Genomic DNA, 26,267 nt, shown 5'->3' with positions numbered 1-26,267 from the left:
CAATTGGAAAACTATATGTTTAACAGCAATTTATATACCACCAGGGAGTAATGCTGATACTGCTGAAAGCATCCTGTATTGGATATCCCAGCAAATTAGGCATGGCACTATAATACTTAGAGACTTAAATATAGACTGGCAACTCATAAATTCCTCTACCCCCACTGAATCCATAAACTAGTACAACTTTAGACAATTAATAACCACACCTACTAGAATCAATAAAATGACAGGGAGACACTCAACATTAGATTGGATTCTTAAAAACAAACCAGACAAACTGACAAAAGTAGGCTGCCTCTCAGATAGCATAAGTGACCACATACCAACATATGCCATTAGAACTCACCATGCCCTAGACAAACATATCTATAATCAAATACAAAATACAACCAATTTCAGCAAAGATATTTTCAATGAAACACTAAAAAATATAACTGGAATGTACTTGGCACAATGCTGCTAGATACTGATGTGGAATGCTTCAATAATGTGTTCTTACAGACCTTGAATAATCTAGCACTAGTACATAATAAAGGAGTAAAGTCCAGCTCTGCACCATGGGTGACAAGGGAAACAAAAAATATCATGATAAAAAGGGAGAAAGCCAGGAAAATCTGGTATCAAAATAAAACTCAAAATGCCTTCCATCAATTTAGACATCTTAGAAACATTGCAAAATTCCTTGTCAAACAGGATAAGCAAACATACAGTACTATATCAACCTACAAGACAAACATATAAACAACCCAACACTTTTTTGGTCATCCTTCAATAACCTACTCCACCCTGGCAAGACCACTAGTCCCTCTTCAAACACTAACAATGCAGCAGACTCTATCCCTACACAGTTTAATTTTTACTGTATAAGATGAATACCATCTCTCTTATAAACAAACACATCTGCCCCTTCACTTTACCCTTGTCCAATCAAACCACCCACAGCTCTTCAATTTTAGTCCAGTACCTACTTGGCTCATAAGGAAGTTGTTTCTTAAACTAAAATCTAGTTCTGTACATGTGGACCACCTACCATCAGACTACCTACAATGGCTGCAGAAGTCGTAGCCTTCCTTGTGTCCATACTAATTAATAGGTCAATAGCAGAAAGATATGTTCCATCACTGTGGAAAAAATCCAACACCATACCACTGCACAAAGTTGCCACATCTTCAGAGTTTAATAACTGCAGACTGATAGTGATTCTCTCCCCTTCTCCAAAATATTAGAGAAATGCATCCATATGCAGCTGATGCAATACCTAACCTCAAATAACCTGCCCTCAGAAACACAACACGGCTTTAGGCCACAGCACAATACCACTACTGTGCTATTAGATTTTACAAATGTAATAAACCAACATAGAAAGAATGGTCTGCTTGCATCCACCATGTTCTTACACTTGTCAAAGGCATTTGATACTGTCTCGCACCAGCAATTGCTTGTTTGACTCCCCTCCATAGGAGTTTCTCTATACTCCTAGTTGTGGTATCTTAGTTACCTGTCTGGACAGCAACAAGCCATTAAATGGCAGCAAATCTACTCATCCGTTCAACCAGTTATTGCAGGTGTCCCTCAGGCTCTATCCTAGGTCGTCTACTATTTAATATATTTATTAATGACCTCCAGACCTCCACCCACCATGCTAGTTTAGTTCAGTATGCAGATAACTCAACATTAATATATGCCGTCACAACATTAAATATTACCCAAAAATCTTTTGCTTCTATAGAAACCTGGCTCAAAGAATCAAACCTCCTATTCAACCCTAAGAAAACTAAGCTAATGCTTTTCACCTCAAGAGTTGTCAAAATCAAAAGCAATCTTTTATCAAGTCAACAAATAATACTGTCATTGAAACTGTCATTGAAACTGTCACTTACAGAAAACTTCTAGGTGTTATAATAGATGACAATGTCAAATATGACCACCATATACTGCAAATCTACACAACAGAAACTAGGCTCCCTTTATAGAATCAATGGATTCCTTACAAATACTAGCCACCATCTTTTTACTGCTGACTCCTATCCTAACAAACTTAAACAGTGCTCAAAGAAACTTGCCTCCTGCTACAATAAAATAGTTAATTTTCCACCAGTCTCCCTCATAGAACCCACCACTGTCTTAGCTTAAAGAAATTAAACTGGATTAAGCTGCACAAATCAACATATTCACAACTAACTACAACACACAGGTTCATTCATCACCCAGAAAAATGCCCTGCACTACAAAATTTATTACTGCCCTGCTATCCAGCAAGGGACCTGTGTTCTTTAAACAAATTCTTCTTACTTACAAATAAGTCAAATAATGTTACAGAAGACTTGCTCTCCTCCTAATGCGTTGCTAAACTCTGTAATCGTATCCCCATGCAAATAAAACTCTCCAACAAACTCAGTAGCTTTAAACACTGATTAAAGATCTTAACCAATCGTGGTCCTATGCATGCTCATCTCAAGGTTAAAACTTTGTGTTCACTGTATGATACTCTTCAAATACTCTCCTTAAACATAATATTCTTAACCTCTTACTGAAATGACTAAACAATTTTTATGCGTAACTACTGCCTGTACAATACACTAAGCTGCACATATGCTTTCTCTTTAGTAACTCCCACCTCTGTAAAATCTTAGAATGTATAAATTTAACTACTGTTTGTGTATAAATGTAACTAGAAATGTAACTACTCTGTGTTTGACTGGAACTTAGTATAATGTCATGTAAACAAATGGAATGTTGCTCCCGGGGCCTCTGCTGAAAATGGGTATTACCCAGTTGAACATTCCTGGTAAACAAAGACAAATGAATAAATAATTTACAACTACTTTCCCTGACAATGGTTTTTCACAAACTCCTTGACATTCTTCTTTAAGAGACCTAGTTTAGTTCTTTAAAGGCACTCCCAAAAGAGATGCATCCATGTACACTGCACATTAAACTCCATCTCCAACATACCTCAGATGTCATGGGAAACATGCTTGCCAGTCTAGAAGGAGTAAAAAAATATATAAATAAATATTGCCAGCTGAAAAATTGGTACCTTTGGAATTTTGTGGCATATCTATGGAGTTGTATTATTTTAGATCAGATTTCAAATGGAATGTTTACAGATATCTGCCTTTCCCACATGAACTTGTCTTTGTTTCTTGTACCACCATTTGGAATCAATGCAATTTAAAGATTGCTTATTATAATGCCTTAGGGAGCACCTTTCCCTCTCTTTTCTTCAACCTCCATTTAAGACAAAGGGGCCAGTCTGCTGTAGAATAGAAACTTACCTTAGTGATAGTCATCACTTGAAGTATTCTGCTCAGCCACAGCCTGTCTACGAGTCTCTGTCAGTAAAGATTTTTTATAGTGTATGCAATTCAGGAGGGAGACTCCCCCACTAACAATTGTTTCCAATACAGTACTATACAGAAATTAAGATGTTTAGTCAATGATATGAATGTGGTAGGGCCCCTTAGATTAGGCATGCTAACTGTTATGAGGGACTTAACTCAGGGTGCTGCCCTCATCTACTCTAATACCCACATTGCAGTTTGTAGTATGTCTTCGGTGGAAAAAACTACTGGACTACCCAACCAGGTTTTTCTTCTTCTTCTTTATTATCTTATAGATTGGGCTAATCCCTCATAGATACCCTGTTATTATCCTTTTTCCTAACAAATGTTACATGAGGAAAGAGCAAACCATAAAACATCTGCAATTTTATCACCTTATTGTACAGTTAGAGATATGGAAAGGATTAGCTTCATAGCTCAAAGGGCAATGACAGATATTTCTAAGAAACCCTTAGTTTATTGCCAGACAAAGGAAAGAGGTCATCTGTTTAATTCTTAAGAGAGTATCCTTTTCTTATGTTAATGGCAAAAGCCAGTGCTGCATATAAGACAATCAGCTGAATAAACACTTTTATTGCCAGTCTTTTCTGTTGAAAATTTAAATTGAGCCCCGTCCAGAGTTGGAAGTCATTTGTACTCCTTTTTATGATCTCCTGATACGATCCCTGCACAGAGGCTGATAAAATGCTTGTGAATTTAATCCCCAGATAAGTTATTTTGTCTTGGCATGGTATGAACTGAAACCTATTTTCTACTACAAGTAAAGAAAAATAATTTACTTTGACTATCTGTATGTTAAAGGGATTCACTTTATATGATGGGACTGCACCAAAGTGGGTGAGTTCCTCAAAAAAACTCTACCCAGTTAACCATCCAGGCCAGTGGGGTATAACAAGAGGTCATCTGCATATATGGATAAATATATTTGAGTTTCAGTGATTACATGTCCAGGTGATAAGAAAGTCCTCAGACTTACTACCATGGGTTCTAAATATCGGGCAAATAATAATGAGGACAATGGGCATCCCAGCCTCATGCCCCTAAATAAGGGAATCTCAGTGGCTGTGGAACCATTCAATTGAAGCCCTCACCAATTCATTAAACTGAGGGTGAACACCTATTTTCTCCAGGAATACGAAGATACTATTTACCCTATCGAACACTTACTTATTATCTTAATTAGAAAGAAGTAATGTGAGATTGTGTCTGCTTGCATGATCCAGCACTAGAGCGTTTTTAAATAAATTATCAAAGATGGTTCAATCCATAATAAATTCATTCTGATCCAGTTGTAAAGTATTGGGAAGAATGTCAGAAAACTTTTTTGCCAATAAGGCTATAAAATGTTTATACTCTCAAACTTGTAGTTCAAGGCCTTGACAGGGATAGTTAAGATGTAATTCTCACCAGGTTTATATAACACAGCAGCTAAAGCTACTGTTCATGAATCTGGTATCTGCTTCATATCTAATATCTGGTTAGTCAAGACAGTGAACAATGTCAAAAGTTAATCTCTTCCTCTTGCTACAATTACATTGGCATTCCATCAGGACCAGGGGCTTTCTCACTGGGCAATTTTAACAGAAGACACCATACTTCATCTTGTAAGACTGGTCTAATAATATAATATGCTTTTGCTTGGCTTAGTAGTGGAAGACAAAATTGTCCAAATATTCCAAAGCCACAACATCTGACCAGTGTTAGTCTCAGCAGTTAGCTCTCTATAACAGACTAAAAGTATTCTTATCTGTGAACTCAGGATGTAATGTGATCCTATCTCGCCTACATTCTCTACAGATGGGTTCGGAGCCGATCCTCGGCTCCGACTCGGCCGTTATACAATAGAACGCAGTCTCTTATTGGCTGAGTCACCTCATATCCTAGGATGCACCACCACTACTTCCCCAGATCTCATTTGCCGCTTTCCAGCATAGACGTGGTCTCAGAATTGGCTGAGCTAAGTACCTCTAGTCAGAAACTTTTTCTGTCAAATTTTTCTATAAAACTCACCCAAAAGCTATTTTAACGGCTAGTGTTGTTGTGTGATTGTTTTTGGTCCCCTTTTTGTGGAAGATTGTGTGTTTTTGTTGGTGAAAGGTTCCGTTTTAGTTAGAGGGGCCTAGCCCTACCTTAGGCGTTTAAATTAGAGCCTAGATTGTCGGTGTTAACTGTTTTTTGTCCTGTAATTGTTGTTAATTTTTTCTTTAAAACCATGTCTAAAGAGCATAGACCTTCCGGTTTTAAAAAATGTGTTAAGTGTGGTTATAAAATGTCTATAACGGATGATCATTCCTTGTGTGTATATTGTTTAGGTCCCAAACATCTCCAGGAGTCCTGTAGCATTTGCCACGCTTTTTCCTCTCGAGTCCTCCAAGAGAGGAAAAACAAATTGATCTTAAAAGGGCTCATTGCCCCTTCTTTTGAGGAAGCCTTATCTTCCTCTTCTTTTCCTACTGGCAAGAAGAAAAAATCTTCGGCTCCGACCAGTCCGTCGGATCCGATAGCAAAAAAGTCTAGGCAGGCTTCTCCGTCGGCTCCACGGACTTCGGAGCCGAGGGCGGAACGATCTGCCTCGATGTCTCCAGCCTCGACTCCTCTGGCTTTGGAGTCGAGAGCTCGGGCATCGAGTGGCATGTCACCTTCATCGGCTCCACTGCCTTCGGAGCCGATGGGGGTTGCCCGCTCAGACACTTCCACATCGGAGCTGAAGTCCACATCGCCGATACGCCTCGAGCCATTACGGAGCCGGTCCCCCAGTCTTTCGGAGCCGGCGGAGAAGTCGACTCGGACCCGGTCGGTCTCTTCTCGTTCTTCGAGGATGTCTGATTCGGACGTAGACAGGGTGCTTCAGAAGCTTTTCCAGTCACCGGTCTTCGCAAAATTGATCTCGGCTCCTGCCCAGTTGGCTCTGGAGCCGATCTCCCATCCTTCTACTTCCATTCCTCCTCCGACAGCCTTGGCACCGTTGGAGTCAGTGTTGGTGGATCTGGTCTAAGTTATCGAGTCGGTTCCGACTCTAACTTCAACCCCGTCCCTCGGGTCGGGGTTTGGTATGCGGACCTCCTCAGTCTGCCCCGGGGGGGATGCTTCGGATCCGATCCTTTCGGTTATGAGCCTCCCTCTAGGTGCGTCGGCTGCGGGGGCTCCAGTTATTGTTGTGGCCTCGGGGACGGGACCTTCCCAGGATTCTGGGGGTCCGGTCTTTGATGCCATGAGAAGTGCTTTAGCCAAATCCTCTGTGGCCACTTTGACCTTTCCACCACCACCTTCCTTGGGCATGGAGACTGGCGCTTCTGGAATCCCCCTGTCTCGTGACAGCAGAGCCACTGGGCCTGAGGTTACCCCCATTGGGGGTTCCCTTCTTCCTGGAGGTTCCTCCGACACCCTCTCGGAGGAACCGCCCAGGAAGAGACAGTGTAAGAGGAAACACGTCGACTCCCCTGACGAGTCCCTCACATCGGATACCGACCTCGATGATGCGGAGGGGTCCCCAAAGTCGTCTTCGGAAGATGTCTCCTTTGCGGACATTCTGGAAATCCTTAAACAACGAGGCGAATGGCAGTCCAAACCCCCTTCCGCTGAGGAGTCGGTGTTCCTCAAGGCCTTCGGGGCTCAGCCCTCCACCTCCTGGGTGTCTCCGCCCTTCGATGAGCTTCTGGATTTGATCTCTCGAAGGGCGTGGGAACACCCGGATTCTGTGGAACCGGTGCCAGCTCGTCCCAATAAGTTTCTCTCGGCACCCCCGGACAAGGATTTTTTATCTAAAGGTGTGGCTGTAGATGCTATGGTGGTGGCATCTGCCACCCAACAAGATGTGGCAGAGGCTTCGACGTCCATCCATCCCCCTAATAAAGAGTCTAGGAGCATGGATCAGTACAGCAAGCGTACCCTTTCTTCAGCGACCTTTACATTAAGGTCTCTGAATTATCTGGCACACTTCACCAGACTACAGAGGGATCTGATCAAGGAGCTGTCGGATGCCCTCTCCGGTAACTTACCTGAACAGTTAACACAGACAGTTAACTCTCAGTTGGCTACCCTATCCTCATTATCTAACTCGTCCATGAGGCTCATTTTCTATGCGGCCGAAGGAGCGAGTAGAGCGGCTGGGACAGGTGTTGCTCTACGGAGACAAGCCTGGCTATGCCTGTGTAATTTTGCAGAGGCCTTTAAGTCTTCCTTTGCCGATGCCCCCTTTGATGGGTCCTCGTTGTTTGGACCCAAGGTAAAGGACACTTTGACTCACTGCGAACAGGAGGGTAAGACCTTGGCTGCCGTAGGAGCCCGCTTTTCCACTCCCCTCAGGCCTTATCCCAAGGCCCGAAGGGGAGGGAAAATGTGGTTCCGTAAGTCTCAGAAGCCTTACTCATTGCAGCAGAGCGATCCCCCTTCTAGAGGCAGAGGAGGGGGAAATTTTTCAGGGAGACGCCGTCCCAGAGGCGGCGGAGGCCCCCGCAACACTGGAGACCGCGAGTCCTTTCGTGGCTCCTCCTCCTTCCAGCATCCCTGAAGGAGTACCTGACTGTGCAGCTCCGGAGCCAGTCGGGGGTCATTTCTCGAAGCACCTAAAGGCCTGGGAAGATATTACTCAGGACCAATGGGTGCTTCGAATCATTGCCGGAGGTTACTCCATCCCCTTTGTTCAACCCCCCCCCACCAGTCCAAAGAATCCCGGACCCACCACCCAGTCAACGGGATCATGCAGCCAATGAAGTATCAAAGCTGCTTCAAAAAGAAGTCATCCAACCTGTCCCCGCAGACCAGGCCGGATTAGGGACTTACTCAAGATTCTTTTTGGTGCCAAAAAAGACCGGGGACTTGAGACCCATTTTGGATCTCGGCAAACTAAATCGATTTGTAAAAAAGTCCAAATTCCGGATGGTCACTTTACAATCCATTCTCCCGCTTTTGGAGAAAGGAGTTTGGATGTGCTCCATAGACCTCAAAGATGCCTACTATCACATTCTAATGGATCAGGCGTCAAGGAGACACTTACACTTCAGCCTAGGAGACAGTCATTTTCAGTTCTGAGCACTGCCCTTTGGTCTCACCACAGCCCCCAGGGTGTTTACCAAATGTTTGGCAGTCGTGACTGCTCACTTGAGAAGTCTAGGATTCCAGGTGTTTCCATACCTAGACGACTGGCTCCTAACTGCCGCCTCCAGGCATCTACTCTTGGAAAATTTAGCAGCCACTATCGCACTGGGCAAATCCTTAGGAATCACCTTCAATTGGTCAAAGTCTGTATTGCAACCATCTCAGCGTATTCTGTTTATCGGTGCAGAAATAGATTCAAGGCAGATGCGAGTCTATCTCCCTACAGAAAGGATCGCAACGCTTCAGTCTCAGGTCCGAGCCCTAATCCTCAGACGTTGTGCTCCAGCAAGAATGGTCCTACAACTGTTGGGCTCCATGGCAGCCACCATTCTTCTGGTCCCCTTGGCAAGATTGCACATGAGGATACTTCAGTGGCTCCTCTCAGTCCAGTGGTCTTATCAGGACCTTCCCCTCAGTCACCGCATTCTGATCACGGACACGTGCAAACAGGATCTTCATTGGTGGCTTCTATCCCCCAATCTGAATCAAGGGCGACCTTTCGTTCCCCCACTCCCCTCTGCCACGCTGACTACGGACGCCTCCCAGACAGGGTGGGGGGGTCATTATCTGGACAGGTCGGTCCAAGGCACGTGGTGCCCCGACGAGAGTTTTCTTCATATCAATATCCTGGAGATGAGGGCGGTGCTTTTAGCGTTGCAAGCACTGCACGATCACCTCCCCCAGGGTACAATTGCCATTCAATCTGACAGCATGTCGGTAGTCTGGTACCTAAACAAGCAAGGAGGAACCAGGTCCTATCCCCTTTGCAGAGAGGCCATGAGAGTATGGGATTGGGCGATTGCTACCAAGCGTTTCCTAATGGTAACGCACATTCCGGGGAAATCCAACGTGATAGCCGACAGACTGAGCAGAACTATTCTCTCCCCTCACGAGTGGTCCTTGAACAACAGAGTGATAACACAGATTTTCACAAGATGGGGAGTCCCCTGTTGCGATCTCTTCGCAAGTCCCCTCAATGCGAAATGTCACCACTTCTTCACTCTGGCCCCAGTTTCGGGGGAGACTCCCAAGGACGCTCTAGTCCACGCTTGGCCCTCCGGTCTGCTATATGCCTTTCCACCGGTTCCCCTTCTCCCCAAGGTGATTCAGAAGGCGATTCGCTTGAGAAGCAGAATGATATTAATCGCCCCATACTGGCCTCGGCAAATCTGGTTCCCCTTTCTTCACAGGTATGCATTGGAGGGTCCTTGGTTCCTGGACCAAGTGCCGGACCTTTTGACTCATCAGTCAGGACAACTCCATCAGTCCCTCCATTCGTTGAAGTTGACAGCCTGGCTACTCCTCTTCCAACCATAATTAGGAGCCACTCTTTGGCTCCTGAAGTCATACACATCTTGTCTTTGGCCCACAAGACTTCTACAAAGAAGATATATAGCAGTAAATGGAACAGGTTTGCTATTTGGGCCCAACTCCGAGGATTAGACCCAATGACAGCCTCGGTATCAGAAGTACTGAAGATTTTAGCCTCCCTGTTCCAGCAAGGTTGCTCAGTATCTACCATCAAAGTACAATTGGCGGCTATTTCCAATTTTCATGAAAATGTGCAACCTCCCTTAATGAGCAACAAGCTCTGTAAAGCCTTTATTAAAGGAGCTTGGCTTCTACGACCCCCCACTTCGCAACCTGCAACTCCGTGGGATCTGAACGTGGTATTAGGTGCTTTAACCTCACCCCCCCTTTGAGCCGGCAGCAACCTGTGATCTGAAATTCCTTTCTTGGAAAACTGCCCTTCTAATTGCTATTACTTCAGCCAGACGGGTTTCAGAGCTTCAGGCTCTATGTGTTAAACCACCTTACTTGGTATTCCACAAGGATAGAGTATCTCTTAGGCCAAACCCATCTTTTATACCAAAAGTTTGTTCTAATTTCTGTCTACAACAGTCACTGGAGCTACCGGTCTTCTTTCCCAAATATTCCAATAGAGCTGAATATACTTTTCACTGCTTAGATGTGCACAGGCAATTATGCTTCTATTTGGATAGGACACACAAAGCATGGAAATCAGATCAACTGTTTGTGTCCTTTTCGGATAATAGATTAGGCAAAGCTGTCACTAAAGTCACTATTGCCAAGTGGATCAGGGACTGCATCACTCACGTTTATCTCATCTCAAACAAGGAGCTCATAGCTCCGGTTAAAGCTCATTCTACTAGGGCTATGGCCACTTTGGCAGCTTTTCATTCCAAGCTCTCTATTGGCGATATTTGTGCGGCTGCCACGTGGACATCTTCACACACCTTTGTTTCTCACTACAAATTAGATGTGGCATCCAGGGGTCGAGCTTCCTTCGGTTCCACAGTTCTCAGGAGTGTTTTCCAGTGAGCCACCCGGGAATTAGGCGCTAGGGACGCTGTCCCATCTGTAGAGAATGTAGGTGAGATAGGATCACATTACATCTTTTAGTTATGTACTTACCATAACTTTAGATGTATGGGATCCATCTCGCTTACATTCCTAATAACCCACCCTCCATCCCCCTGCCTTGTAGACCAGGAGAGACCAGACGATCCGAAATTGATCTTCTTTCCTCTCTTGAAAGACCTGAGTATGTTATGACAATACTATGTCTCTGTGAACATGAGTGCGAACAAACAAGATCTGGGGAAGTAGTGGTGGTGCATCCTGGGATATGAGGTGACTCAGCCAATAAGAGACTGCGTTCTATTGTATAACGGCCGAGTCGGAGCCGAGGATCGGCTCCGAACCCATCTGTAGAGAATGTAGGCGAGATGGATCCCATACATCTAAAGTTATGGTAAGTACATAACTAAAAGTTCCTTTACACTATGGTGGACTTTGGGAAATGATAATTTATGTTTCATCTGCAGCAGATATTATCGGCACTTCTTTGATTTGAAGCAGATCTTACTGGCACTTCGTGTGGATCTGTTGAGTTACGTTCTATGGATTTCATGTGACATTTCAGTTTAATATAATAAAGCATGTTTTCAGTTTTTTCAAGCTTTTTATGTCATTATGGAGGTTTTCATGGTTTTATCTGTCGGGCTTTTGCAATTTCGAGATTTTGTTGTTTCGAGATTGTTATTTCAGGCTAGTGCATTTCGAGCTTCTTGTAATTCGATTATATGAAGGGGAACCGCAGAAAACTACCTCATGTTTGATTGATAGCTTTCGGGCTGTGAGCCCATATTACTTATTATCCTGGAGATTGCTGCCCTCTAGAAAAGGTATGAGTCTTTCAATTAGGCTTTCCTCTGTGGCATTCATAGCCATTGTAGTTAAGCTTGTGGGTTCCCCTATGTTTTCTACTTCACATTGTAAAAAGAACCACATTAGCTGACTTCCAGACCTCAGGCAGTTGTGCACTAAACAGTGATTTGCAGAAGATCTTGTCAGGGGGTTTGTCAAAGCATTGGCCAGATCTCTAAGGACTTGGAAGGTATCTCATCTGGTTCTTGTACTCTGCCTTCTCTAAGGGTAGCTACTTTCCTTTGAACCCAGCCTAACACCCACGCTATAATATGGCCTCCCCTTTACTGCACTGCTCTATCCTCAGAATACTTCTGCATTACAGACACAAAACAGAATACAGATATTAATTCATCTGGGTAATGGAAATGAATATCATTATATCACGCTAAGTAAATACAAGTGGCTCCTATCACAGAGAGAGCATCACTGTTCCTAAACACACTTCCATTTAAATTACAGCTTGGCAGATACTGCCTACCTGTGCAGTCTAAGCTGGCTCTCAGGGGAGAATCCTATACTCTTCGAGGCTCTGAATGAATTGTATTAATTAGGCCCCCTTTCAAATTTTTCCTTTATTAAATGAGCTTTTAGCAAACTTAGCATCAGGCTGCTAAGTCTTATTACAGATAATATCACACAAATTGACAATGTAGTTCATTTCAGGCAAAAGTTATGAGGTCAGAAGTTCACGGAATATACATCTATATGTTTTACAGATCCTGGCTGAGTAACACATCCCTTTGTCCTTCAGGTCTGTTTGAACCTACAGCCATGAATGAGAGAAAATCATGACAAGAATATCCTTTGCTGAAGACTGCAGCTGACATTGTGTCTACTCATTCAAAACCTTTTGGCAAAAATGTACTTTGCATGTGTATTTTTAAATAATATCCATGGTGCTGTCTTTTAACCATACTATTTCAATGTATCTATATAACTACAATCTATGTAATGTAGATTGGCTTAATAGCTAAATGTTCATATTCTGTTGCAAATTCAACTTGCAGTTTTGTTATATTGTCTACATTTTGTTACAAATTCAACCTGTATTTTTGTTATGATTCTTTTTTAGTCTTTGCCTTTTTGGTCAGGGTTGAGGATGAAAAATGTCAAAGGACCAGTTTAACTAATTAGCAAGTGTAATAAATTAAAAAAAAAATAACAAAAAACTCATACTCTCTATTTTAGTATCTATCCTCTGCTCTACCCATTCTGTATTGACTTCCCCAGCATGGACCCACCCCTATGTGAAGACAGAAGCAAAATATTTATTTAGTATGGACACTTTTTATAGCATTCTGTGATTTCTCCTCCAGTTGCTCAGTCTGGCTCATGTCATTCCTCATTTCCTTTTTTCTGCTATGCAAGGCTGGCCTTTACTGAAATGGTAGCCTAGGCTAAGGGATGTATGACACTAACCTCCAATACCCACTGATTCTCCCATGCACATTACTAGACCCCCCCCCCCCATCTTGGCCTATCCACACTATTTTGATAATTTTTTTCTATTTCATCATTTTTTTCCTGCATTGTTTTTTTTTCCAATAAAAACATCATAACCAGGTAAGCTTACACTTTGATAACTGTACAGGACATACTTTCATTAAGCCAGGAGTCTGTGGGCTGCTAAGGTCCCAAGAAGCCATGAATGTTCTAGATGCTCTGAAGAGCATTTTAATTTTTTTAAAGAACGTTTCATCCAATGATAGTCTGTACAAAAACTGTAATTAAAGAAAGGAATTCAGTCTTAATCTTCAGCATTTTTTCCTGCATCCTTTCAACACACCATAACAGACAATGGCTACTGTATAATAACTGCTGGAGTAAACAACTGGATTAAGCTAGGAATATGAGGAATACTAGGCCTCAGAAGACAAGGGATTTTAGATGCTCTGAAATGCACTGTACAGCTTTTTTCCAACCTTTTCATCCAGTGAGGGCCTGACCAAAAATCATGAGTAAGACAAGACATTCATTTTTTTTTTATTTCAAGAGATAAATTGTATCTGGTTAGTATTCAAAGCTGACAAAAGAGCAGTTCTCAATAAACTAAGAAGACAAATGTTTGCAAGGATACATAAATCTTATCTGGGAATAGTACCTGCCTCCCACCTCAGACCCCTAAAATAGACAACATAATCACCTTCTATGTATCCTCCTCTGGTATTTGATTGAGATGAAAGTAAAGGCACAAATGGTCAGAATCATATACTTCAGTTTGCTGCTGAAATGCATACGTATACAGCATGCATCCTCAGGCCAATCCCCCAAAAGACAGCCACCACCATTGTATTGCTTTCATGTCAGACTGTGATGAAATTGAAAAGAAATTCACAGAATATCACATAACATATTACAAGCTACTGTCAGACATATATAAACAGCATTCCTCCTTACCATCCCCAAAGGATAACCACCTGACTATGCATCTGATGTCTGATTGTGTGTACAGCAAAAAATAATGATCATTGTAATATTTCCAACATTTTACTTCTAGACAGTACATTGCTTCTCTACAAATTTTAATAACCCTCTTGTGCACACCCCTGAAGTTTGTGAAGAATGTGCCTTCAAACCAAGTTTGAAAGGGAAATTAAAAGGGATAATTGCATCGTATCCAACCCACCTTCACCCAAGCAACACAGACCTTTTGTCCATATCGCTAAACTGGGCAAGTTTTACACTAGGTGGGGATAGGGCAGAGGCCATTACTAAGGCTTGTCAACATTCATTTATTGCATGTTTGGGGTGAAGGGATGCCAGAAGCCTGAAGGTCTAGATGTTTTTGTGATGCATTTTATGTCTTATCTATATATTTACTTATATATTTATTTGTTTATGTTTTTTAAAGATGACTCTTTAAACAGAGGAAATGAAAAGAAGGTCAGTTATTTTCATGCAGAAAGCCTCCACCCCCACCAAGCAGTTATAACCATTTCTGATACCTCCAGTTATAACCATTTCTGTGCATAATTTAGATAATTTAGACTGTGAAAAACAAGGGTGGCCATCTAATGTATTTCACAGCTCCATGCAAACAGCTGCCACACATTAATTTAGAAGGGAGTATACCCGATCTGTTGAAGGCAATTTCAGTGAATGCATAGAAAGCAGTCAGTTCGCTGAAACCACATTCAACAAAAATGAAAATGATTGCCTTTTTCTCCACTGTTATGCAACCTCAGAGTTGGTATACATGGGGTGTCCCCCTACATGTGGGTGCAAGGAGGCTTACCCCCTGCAAAAAATTGTTTCAATGTTCACTTGAAGGCAGTATCGGTGAACTAGTTTTGATTTATTTGCATTCATCGAAACCACCTTTGATGGACTGACATGAATACAAGTTAGAAAAATGAGCAAGCAACAGCAAACAGGTAGTCATTTTCCTCCACAGACAACCCCAGCAATAACAGCTACTTCATCTGTACATATTTCAGATATCCACTTTGGTAGTCCTTCTTACCTGACGCAAAAACATTACTTATGCAAAGACAGATAATGACCATTTAAAGTACATAAACACCAGTTATGTCAGTTGCTTTCAACAGACAGCACCTACCCTATCCAGCAGTTATAATTATTTCTGAGTGTGTTTCAGATGTATGACTATAATAAAAAAATTACGACTGGGTATTGTATTTCAGCTTTCCTCTATCAAAAATGTAGCCACGTATTAAATTATTCAAAGTAGCTTCACATAAACCACATTAATTATAAAAAGTCAGAAAAATGAGCAAACAGTAGCCGTAAGTCATATTTCCATCAGACAGACCAATATTTTTTATATGTTACACTGATTCACTTTAATAATAATAGAGCAACAGGCTTTGCATCAACGTGTATTTTCTGAAAAATAAGAAGAATTAAACTCCCATGTCTAGGATTTTAACTGACTGTAATCCTTGGAATTTTATCACAAAATCAAAAAAATTACATGGGACAGGACAAGTATATGAGATGAAACCAGAGATGTTCTGCAAAATGAAAGCTAAAAACTATGGCCAGCTAGCCATCCACAACACCTGGTTGCATGCCAGTAACAGTATTAAAAAAGTTAGTTCACAGTATCATAAACAGAAAAGCTTTATTTTCACACTGCAGATACTTCCTATACATTCAAACTTGCTGACTTCTTCATCCAGCCCACCCTCCCACAGTCTAACGGATTCAGTGTCTAAGGAGAATGTGGGAGGGATGGAGCAGAAGCATAGAAAATGGAATGGTGATGTATACAACACTGGCTCCCTAGGGAGCTGCAGCTACTGAATCATTGAGTAGAGTGCTGTATGCTGAGTGTTTATGTTCATAATTTAAAAAATGCCACATTTCTTTACTGTAAGAAACTTACACACACACACACACACACACACACACACATATATATATATATATATATATATATATATATATATATATATATATATATATATGTATTCAGTGGAAAAAGGGCCTCTTCCACAGCAGCACCCTAGGTGGATGCCTATTTGGCCATGCTACTTGTTTGTGTGTCTTTCAGCTTTTCCCAGTTAGGGGTCGCCACAGCGGAACTCCGGTCCGCTAATGATTGGCAGTTCATTTTTACGTGCCGGCTTGCCAGGCCTGATGCACAACCTTCAACGAAGGTACGCCCATTCATGCATGTCTCCACGCAGAAGACACTCTAGCTGAGAATCGAACTGGACAGTGTCTTACTGTGAGGCAAGAACGCTACCGCAGCACCACCACCATGGGTCTCTTGCTACTATGTACCTAAAAATTATTTGTTCCTTGCGTGAGCCCTTCTGCTAACTCCCTTTCATCTTTATCACCTGCTGTCATTGCCATATTTTTCCTTTTTGCTAATTTCTTTGTACTGTGTCTCCTTCATCTCCCTACCCACCTGTTGTAGGCCCTGCCATTTGCCTAACTGCTAAACACATATTCCTGTGTAGCCACATAAGCTGTCTTTTCTTTTCTTTTGCCTTTTCACTTCTTTTTAAAACTATTGTCTGCTGTCCTGTGTGCTCCATTCATGCCCCATTCCTCTTGCTTGTACATTCCTCAATTTGATATCAGTCGGTTCTCATCCTTGACCTGCATACACACCACAACAGAATCTAGTCTTCTAAAATGCCATACCAACCTCTTTGTTTTCCTTTTCATTTTTACCATTACTTCCTACTCCACACTGCACAGTGGCATGATCACAGTTATCTAATGCTGCCTCCATTAGGACATCTATGACAACTTTGGCACTAATTAAGAAAAATGCAAGAATTTATGGCAGACGTCTGTATCAGTTTGGCTGAACCTCTCATGGTCCAGCACTTCTGTCCGCTCTCACTTCTTCTCTGCCCTGAAGCTTGGATTCTTCTAGCTTTATCCTGGGAGATTCAGATACCCCGTGGTTATTAGCCTCTTCCTCCTACTGCATTCCTTTATTCTTTCCTCCAGTCTCTCATTCTCATTTCATGCTGATCTTGGTCAGTTACAGACTTTATCATCCCACTCTTTCTCCACACTTCTGATACCTTAACTCACAAGACCCTTACCCCATTTCTGGTTTGGTACCTTTTCTCCCTTTAACTCTGTCTGTACTCCTTCCCTATTCATAATTTGTATCCTTCCTCCTACCTTATCTCATATCTAATACCTTCCTTTATGTAGACTGCTGGCCTACCTACCCCATCCCTCTATTTTATCATATTCCTGTACAGCCTTAACTCATGTACCACCATGTTTCCATTACCTCATTTCACTGGTTCATGTTTGGGTAACACCATCAATGTCCACCTCCACTCTCTCTTCCTGAATCAGTGATTGCAGCTCCCATCATCCTACCCACACTACTTGTTCTCAGCATAGGACTAATGAGCTATGATCTGGGCCACTCAGCTTTGCTCCACTGCTATGCTTTGTTTTTTTTTTTACCTGTATTCTCCCTACGTGCCCAAACACTTACCCCCTTCTATTTCAGCTACCACCCTCTCCACTTTCATCTTAGTTTATTTGTATTATTGCTGAAGATATGTAAGATGTGTCTTTCCAACCCAGTGTTAAATACAGTTGTTCATTCCTGGTTCAGATGGATCCTGTACCCTGCACACAGCTAGTTTCTCTATCAGGTCTCCCACAGTTCCTGGTATCAGTTCTGAGCCTTCGTCCTTGGTCCACAACTGCAAACAGTATTTATACTCCTTAATACTCTGTTTACTCAGTGTACTAGCTGCTGATACAGGTAATGTGTCTCAAAATCCTAGCCTTAACTGCTTCTCCTGGCATCTAGCCACCACTTTCCTTGTCCTCAGTGAAAAAGAAAAAAACTGCAGCAGACCACCACTAAAATGAACCGTTTAATTACGCAATATAAAACAATAAAAGTACAGATGGAAAATCCACACAGAAATAAGCGCTTTCAGGCTCCTGCCCATCATCAGATAATTTGTGTATTTGGTGTTTTTAAATTTAAACCTAATGTAAGCCAATCACAATTCAGTATTGTACCCGCTGATTCTTAAGGGTGGGTTTCATTGGTATGACCTCATTTAGCCCCGAATATATATGTGCTGAAAGCTCTATTATCCCATTTAGTTTTTTTCAGCCTCAGTGATGTTCTTTATATCACCCCCACTAGTGTTGAATTTAATGTTCAATATTGCCCTAAAAATAAAGTGATGCCCTTAATTTCTGGAAATGTAACTTAGAAATTTTTTTTCTGAACAGGGGGTATAACAGAGATGAAACAGAGAATATAGCAAAATCTAAGTGTGATTATAGAAAAGATACAATGTGTCCGTGGATGAAAAAAAGCACTAACAATAATCTGCCTAAACGAACTATAGCTAGAGAGAACAAGGTCAGATTAATGTTCACATATAGTAACAATATACACAGAATATGTGACATTATAAGGCACAATTGGGGGATTTTGTTGACAGATCACAAGATGAGAGGAATAGTGGGTGAACGACCGAATTTTGGGTTCAGAAGAAATAGGAATTTAAAGGATATTTTAACTCATGAAGGGAGTGAACATCAGTGGCAGTTAATATACAGAGAGGGGACAACATCTTGTGGCTCATGTAAAGCTTGCAGTTATATTAATAAGGGAACAGAGTTTACACATCCGATTACAGGTAAGATTTATCATTTTGGTGCTAAAGCCAATTATAGGACTAAAAACATAATTTATTTAGCTAACTGTCAAGAGTGTTCATGCTATTATGTAGGTACAACAAATTGTATGTTCAAGGTTAGAATCATATAACACTTATCGGCTATAAGAACAAAGAATGAGCATAACGCCTTATACAGACACATTTCCAGCAAAGAAGAGCGTAACTTTAGTTTTAGGGCAATATGGAACATTAAATTGAACACTAGGGGGGTGATATAAAGAACATCACTGAGGCTGAAGAAACTAAATGAATAAAAGAGCTTTCAGCCCATAGATATCCTGGGCTAAATGAGGTCATACCAATGAAACTCGCCCTTCAGAATCGGTGGATGCAATACTGAATTGTGATTGGCTTACATTAGGTTTAAATTTAAAAACATCAAATACACAGATTATCTGATGAAGGGCAAGAGCCCAAATGCACTTATCTCCATGTGGATTTTTCATCTGTACTTATATTGTTTTATATTCAGTAATTAAACAGTTTATTTTAGTGGTGGTCTGCTGCAGTTTTTTTTATTTTCACTGTGGATTATTGGTGCTGAGCAGTTAGACCTTGAGTGAGATCTTCATTCTATTTTGTTCTGTACTTTCCTTGTCCAGCTTCTGCCATCTCAACTCTCTCCTCTAAAAGATCATGGGTCCATCTTTGCATCGCAATATTTCTACCCAACCCCACCACCCCCAACTGATGATTACTTTGGCCATGCTTTTCCATGTTTTACTCAGCCTAAGCCCTGACAGTGGTTTCCCTAAAATTTGGATTTTTATTTATTGCTTGTCTAGACTCCTGATTTCTTTGTGACTGAATCTCAACCAATTAAAACCCTATTGTCTTTCTCCATATTGCCTCTCTTCTCTTTTGCTTTCTGCTCATCTTACTTAAATAGCCCAGATTTAATTACAGTTGCCAGCTGAATATTCAACTAAAAGATTCTCCTGGGCCTGACAACATTCTTATTTATTGACTTCAGAAGTTAGTGTAAGCATTAGAAAAGGAATACTATGTTCATAACATGAATATGGATTCCATCCTGATTGCTACTGCTTTAAGGGAAATGAAAACTGTTCTCCCTACAGATAACGTCTAACAAGACGTGCCAGTTCATTGTTCTTGTTCCCTGTTATGAACATCTATCAGTGTTTTCAACTAAAGCCAAATGGCTTCCTGTGTAGTAGAGAGCTGAATTATTTCTGAGTTCCATTCTTTATAAACTGCTTAAATTACATGCATTTCCCTTTTTTCACAGGCATACGTTACAGTTCATCTCTCCCAATCTAACCTTATGTTTCTACCATCAAATGTTTTATCCTACCATACTCAACATAATAAACTTGCTTGCAGGAATCATAGATTTTCTATCCTACCCCTTACACTTTAGAAATAACTCCCCATGTTCAGAAAAATTAGTGAATCCTAATTTTTTTTCAAAAGAAACTGAAAAAGTTGGAATTGCAAAATACAAATATTTCAGGGACAATATCTCCTTAATATCTCTTCTTTCTTCTATTTTTTCTAGTCCAAATCATATTCTAACCAAAAGTACTCCTCCATTTGTATATTACTGAGACTGTGTTCATTAATTTTGACATTTATTTTACCTATGTTTTGCCCATTTGTTTACATATTGTACATACATCTATATTCATGAAGCTCACATCTGACTCCTGCAACAGTTCTACAAACAACTAATGCCATCTGCAGATATTATTAGGCAGGCTTGAGAGTAAACTAGGCTTTTCTTCTACATCACTCACACCCCATGCACCACTCAAATTCACGCAGTAAGCTGATTCGCAATTTAGAGTTGCTAATCAGATTACTGCATGATCGTTGGGAGGAGGGAGAAAACTACAGCCATTAACAAACTTTACAATAAGAGGAGAAAGCTATTACATGATAGAACAAAATCCATAAAAGGGAAGTCACCCCTGATCATTATTAGTAAAAAATTACGAGCACTCATAAAATCAACTAAGGCCAATTTTGAGAGAAAAATTGCCATGGATTCAAAGGACAATCATAAGGCCTTTTTCAGCTATGTTAGGAACCTGGGTGGAAACTCACAGATATGCTCAGAATTAGTCCAAAATGATACAAAAATCACTGAACCCACAGACATTGCCAACATACTGGCAGACAGGTTCAGTGCAAACTCCCTAAAGGAGAGATAACTATCCCAGCCGAGTGTAGCCTCCCGGACATCTCAAATGCGCAGGTGAAAGCTGCTCTCTAAAGCTAAAAACACAGCATCAATGGGACCGGATGGTGTCCCTGGCTGTGTGCTAAGCTAAATGAGGAATTAAACCCGCATAAGGCAGCTGTTTAATCTCAGCCTTACCACAGGATGCAACTGTGGTCCCACTCCACAAAGGTGGCCTCACGGACCCTGGTAATTACCCCCATAAGCTTAACAAGTCTAGTCTGCAAAGCTATGGAGAGGATCATAATGGAGCTCATAAACAAAGATATAGGGGACTTGCAGACATTGGACCCGACCCAGTTTGGCTTTGTCAAGGGAAGATCATGCCTTTTGAACTTGGTCGACTTCTTGAAATAGTCACCAAGGCCATTGATGAGGAAAGGCAGTCCATACAGCCTACCTTGACCTTGCACACAATACCCCACTCGGGTATTGTAGAAAAACTTACCAGCTTAAATGTAAACCCATATGTCACAAGATGGGTTGCAAACTGGCTTAAGGACAGAACCCACAGGGTTAGAGTTGCTGGCGCTGTGTCAGACTCCAAGCCGGTCACAAGTGGTGTCCCACAGAATAGGTCCTTGGCCCCTATTGTTTGGCATCTACTTCTCAGAAGTACAGGCCAACATGGGAGGACTTTGGCTGACAAAGTTTGCAGATGACTGCAAACTGGGCCATAGTGGAAAGTGCATCGGACACTGATATCCTTCAGAAGGGACTCACGGAAACAGATAGCTGGTGCCAGAGCCATGGCCTGAAGTTAAACGCCAAAAATGTATAGTCATACCCTTCGGAAAACAAGGTAACCCCAAGCTACCATATAGGTGGCAATCCACTAAGCACAGAAGAGGTTATCAGGGACCTGGGGACCCAGGTTGACAGTGGCCTTTCTTTTGACACTCACATTGCTAAAGTGGTTAGAAAGACCTTCTACATTGCCCACCTGATCATGAAGGATTCACATCCAGATCTAGTGAGGTCATTGTTCTGTACTCTTCACTTATCAGACCAATGATCGAGTACAATGCCCCATTCGGGATGTATCTCACCCGACATCTGCAGCAATTGGAGAGGCCCCAAAAGTTCCTCACCAAAAGGATAAAGGGACTCCAAAATCTGTCATATGCTGCCAGATTGAAGAAACTCCAGCTCTATTCAGTCGCATACCGTCTGCTCAGAGGTGACATGTGCCTGACATACAAGGCCATGTCCAACCCGGAATTAATGGACATGCTCCACCTCAAAAATCCAAATCCACCAAAACCACTAGATAAACCTTAGCACGGATATAAATAGGACGTGCTGGAGGGATAGATTTATCACCAGAGACTCTATGCTGTGGAATAAAATCCCGGTCCATGTGAGGCAGAGCACCTCGCTGACTCTGTTCAAGAGAAATCTAGACCTGTGGATGGGAGATCGTAGGTTTACCCCGGGAATCATCTCTGGGTCACTGCTGGACAGAGGCACAACAAACTAATGGGCACAGTATTTTTTCATATAAGGGGTGATAATTTGGGCTAGGCTTATAAATGCCTTAGGGCAGATAGCCTAGTATAAACCTATGAACCTATGAACCTACAGTCTTTGTGCAGAAGGCACTCCAACTGAGAAATGAAGTGGATAAATTGCAATGAACTTGTGATGCTGCCCCATGTATTGTATGTATTACTCTGCAACTATTTTATGTTGATATTCTCTGTTTTACCAAGATTATTTTATTATACTATGATAAGTTTGTTTAGAAAGCAGTCTGGGCTGAGTTTGATAAGGGCCATTTGGATCAGTGTTCTACTCCAGTTAATGAATGCAAACAAAAATAAATAAATAATTTATCACACCCATCATGCATTCACACTCATTTTCTCTGAATATATAACATTTTAATTCCTTTTAAGCCACTAATCAGTAAAACTGCACTGCATGACTATCCAACTTATTATCATAGTCCAATATGTAGTAACAGCTCAATTCACATACATAAACTTTTATGATAGACGGTAGAATTACTGACAAATACTATGAACCTATATAAAAATTTCCATGATATTCATAGCATTCATGCCATAGTAAATCCTAGTCTATTTTTTCAAAAGAAAGTAAAAAAAAAAAAATTGTTGAAACTGCATAATGCAAATGTTTCCAGCCCAAGATAATACTCCCATTTAAGCTCTTACTTCTTATTACTTATTAATTTACATGACTGAAAAGATGTAAGATTTTTAAGACTATAAGCTATCTGAATGTACAAAAAAGTTTAACATTGTGTTACCATTTATGGGATGAATGAGAAAGCTCTGTTATCATGTGAAAAGATATTTTTATACCTCGCATTACTTATGTAAATGCTTCATAGAGAGGAAGAATGAGACAGAGAGAGAGAGTTAGGGTGTGTGTGTGGGTGTGTGTGCATGGGTGCCGCTGAAACAGTAGGCAACAAGCACAGATGTACTACTTCAGGCAAGTTTTCTCTATAGTAAACAATCAGAAAGACTGTACTTAAACCATCTACACAGTTTGACAGTAAGAATAATTATCTACAAAACCCTAAGAGAAGCCTCCTGCCTTTGGGAGTGTCATTGCAATTCATTCTGGAAAGAAGTGTTTATACAAGCAACCTGCTTTACAAAACTTTTTCCCCTCAGAAAAGTGTTTAATAAGTTAGGCAAACTGCTTTCCTACATTTAATTATCTACACTGAATATAAGCATGGGATTCAGCAATTCATTCAGAGAGGCGTTGTTGGTGGTTTTCAGTTAAAGCCATGCGGTTTGACCCTCCAGTAGTTTTCATTTGATGGAACACTCTAACTGCCACACAGCTTTCCCTGTAGCAATATCTTAACACATGTACTGTGGGCACATATATTTTAGAGTCAGCATGATTGTATCTCAGACACTTACAAAAGTGCCAAAAATAAATACAAATATCAACCTTACACAATTTCCTACATTCTAAATCTATTCAAAAGTTTGCTCACTGTAGTATTCGGGCTGGTAATGTGGTTGTTGTACTGTAGGGGCGCTGTGGGGAATTCCACATGTCCTGTTGGTTCTGTATTCTCTGGTAACTTGTTGGTTCCGGTGTATGTATGACTTGCTGAAGTTGGAAGCATGTAGCATGGGTGCGCACCTGGAGGCTCTTAATAAAGAAAGGCCTTACAACTCCATAAACTGTGTGGTCTCCTTATTTCCCAGGATGTAACATATTGGCGACGAGAGGATGGGATGCCTCCGAGTCCGCTGCGAGTGAAACCGGTGGGCTGCAGTTCATGTCGGACGACGAAGAGACGGGGCCTGCTGGAGTGATGTCTGGTTCCATGTTGGGGTCACTGGTTGCATACGACTGTCAGACACAGACCTGGGAGGAGTATTGTGAAGTGTTGGAACATTTTTTTGAGGCAAACCAGATAATGGAAGCGGGTCGGAAGCGAGCCATATTGCTAAGCTCGGTGGGCAGCAAGACGTACAGTCTGATGAGGAACTTATTGAGTCCTGATAAACCGGGGGATAAATCGTTCACAGAGTTGACGAATTTACTTCAGTCCCATTATAACCCGAAGCTGAGTGCAATAGTCCAGAGGTTCAAGTTAAATTCAAGGACTAGAATGGCTAATGAAACGGTAATGGAGTATGTCGCAGTGTTGAGGGAACTGGCGCAACATTGTGATTATGGGGACAGACTGACCGAAATGCTACGAGATAGGCTCGTATGTGGCGTTGCAGACGACCGCATACAACACAGATTGTTAGCGGAGCCTGACTTGTCGTTTGAAAAGGCCTTGAAGTTGGCACAGGCCATAGAGACAGCGACTAAAGACATTCGTGATTTACAACAGAAAACCACGGAAGGGGTTGGAAGCAGGAGTGCGACCCCACTGCCAGTGCATAAAGTGGTCATGGAGCATAAATCACAAGGGAAGCCTGGTCAGTATGCTTGTTACAGGTGTGGGGGTGAACATCTGTCACGGAACTGTCGTTTTTTAACTGAAAATGTCATGCTTGCGGAAAAAGGGCCATGTAAAAAATGTGCGCTCAACGCCCTCGGGACCAGCCAAAAGGGGAGGAAAAAAGCAGTATGATGGAAAGGAAGGGAAACTGAAAAATAAAACGGCAGTATGCGCACCACATGCGTGAAGGTGCAGATCAACAAACCAGGGAAGCCGAAGAAGTGTTCACAATGTTTAACGTGAAAGAGGCCAAGTGGGAAAGAGTTGATCCCATTAAAACCCAGTTGGACTTTGTAGTATTCGGGCTGGTAATGTGGTTGTTGTACTGTAGGGGCGCTGTGGGGAATTCCACATGGCCTGTTGGTTCTGTATTCTCTGGTAACTTGTTGGTTCCGGTGTATGTATGACTTGCAGAAGTTGGAAGCATGTAGCATGGGTGCGCACCTGGAGGCTCTTAATAAAGAAAGGCCTTACAACTCCATAAACCGTGTGGTCTCCTTATTTCCCAGGATGTAACATATTGGCGACGAGAGGATGGGATGCCTCCGAGTCCGCTGAGTGAAACCGTGGGCTGCAGTTCATGTCGGACGGCGAAGACGGGGCCTGCTGGAGTGATGTCTGGTTCCATGTTGGGGTCACTGGTTGCATACGACTGTCAGACACAGACCTGGGAGGAGTATTGTGAAGTGTTGGAACATTTTTTTGAGGCAAACCAGATAATGGAAGCGGTCGAAGCGAGCCATATTGCTAAGCTCGGTGGGCAGCAAGACGTACAGTCTGATGAGGAACTTATTGAGTCCTGATAAACCGGGGGATAAATCGTTCACAGAGTTGACGAATTTACTTCAGTCCCATTATAACCCGAAGCCGAGTGCAATAGTCCAGAGGTTCAAGTTAAATTCAAGGACTAGAATGGCTAATGAAACGGTAATGGAGTATGTCGCAGTGTTGAGGGAACTGGCGCAACATTGTGATTATGGGGACAGACTGACCGAAATGCTACGAGATAGGCTCGTATGTGGCATTGCAGACGACCGCATACAACGCAGATTGTTAGCGGAGCCTGACTTGTCATTTGAAAAGGCCTTGAAGTTGGCACAGGCCATAGAGACAGCGACTAAAGACATTCGTGATTTACAACAGAAAACCACGGAAGGGGTTGGAAGCAGGAGTGCGACCCCACTGCCAGTGCATAAAGTGGACATGGAGCATAAATCACAAGGGAAGCCTGGTCAGTATGCTTGTTACAGGTGTGGGGGTGAACATCTGTCACGGAACTG

Source organism: Protopterus annectens, chromosome 1.part2 (assembly GCF_019279795.1).
Source record: "Protopterus annectens isolate FY-2018-M chromosome 1.part2, PAN1.0, whole genome shotgun sequence".
NCBI lineage: Eukaryota > Metazoa > Chordata > Ceratodontiformes > Protopteridae > Protopterus > Protopterus annectens.
This window is presented reverse-complemented; position numbering follows the sequence as displayed.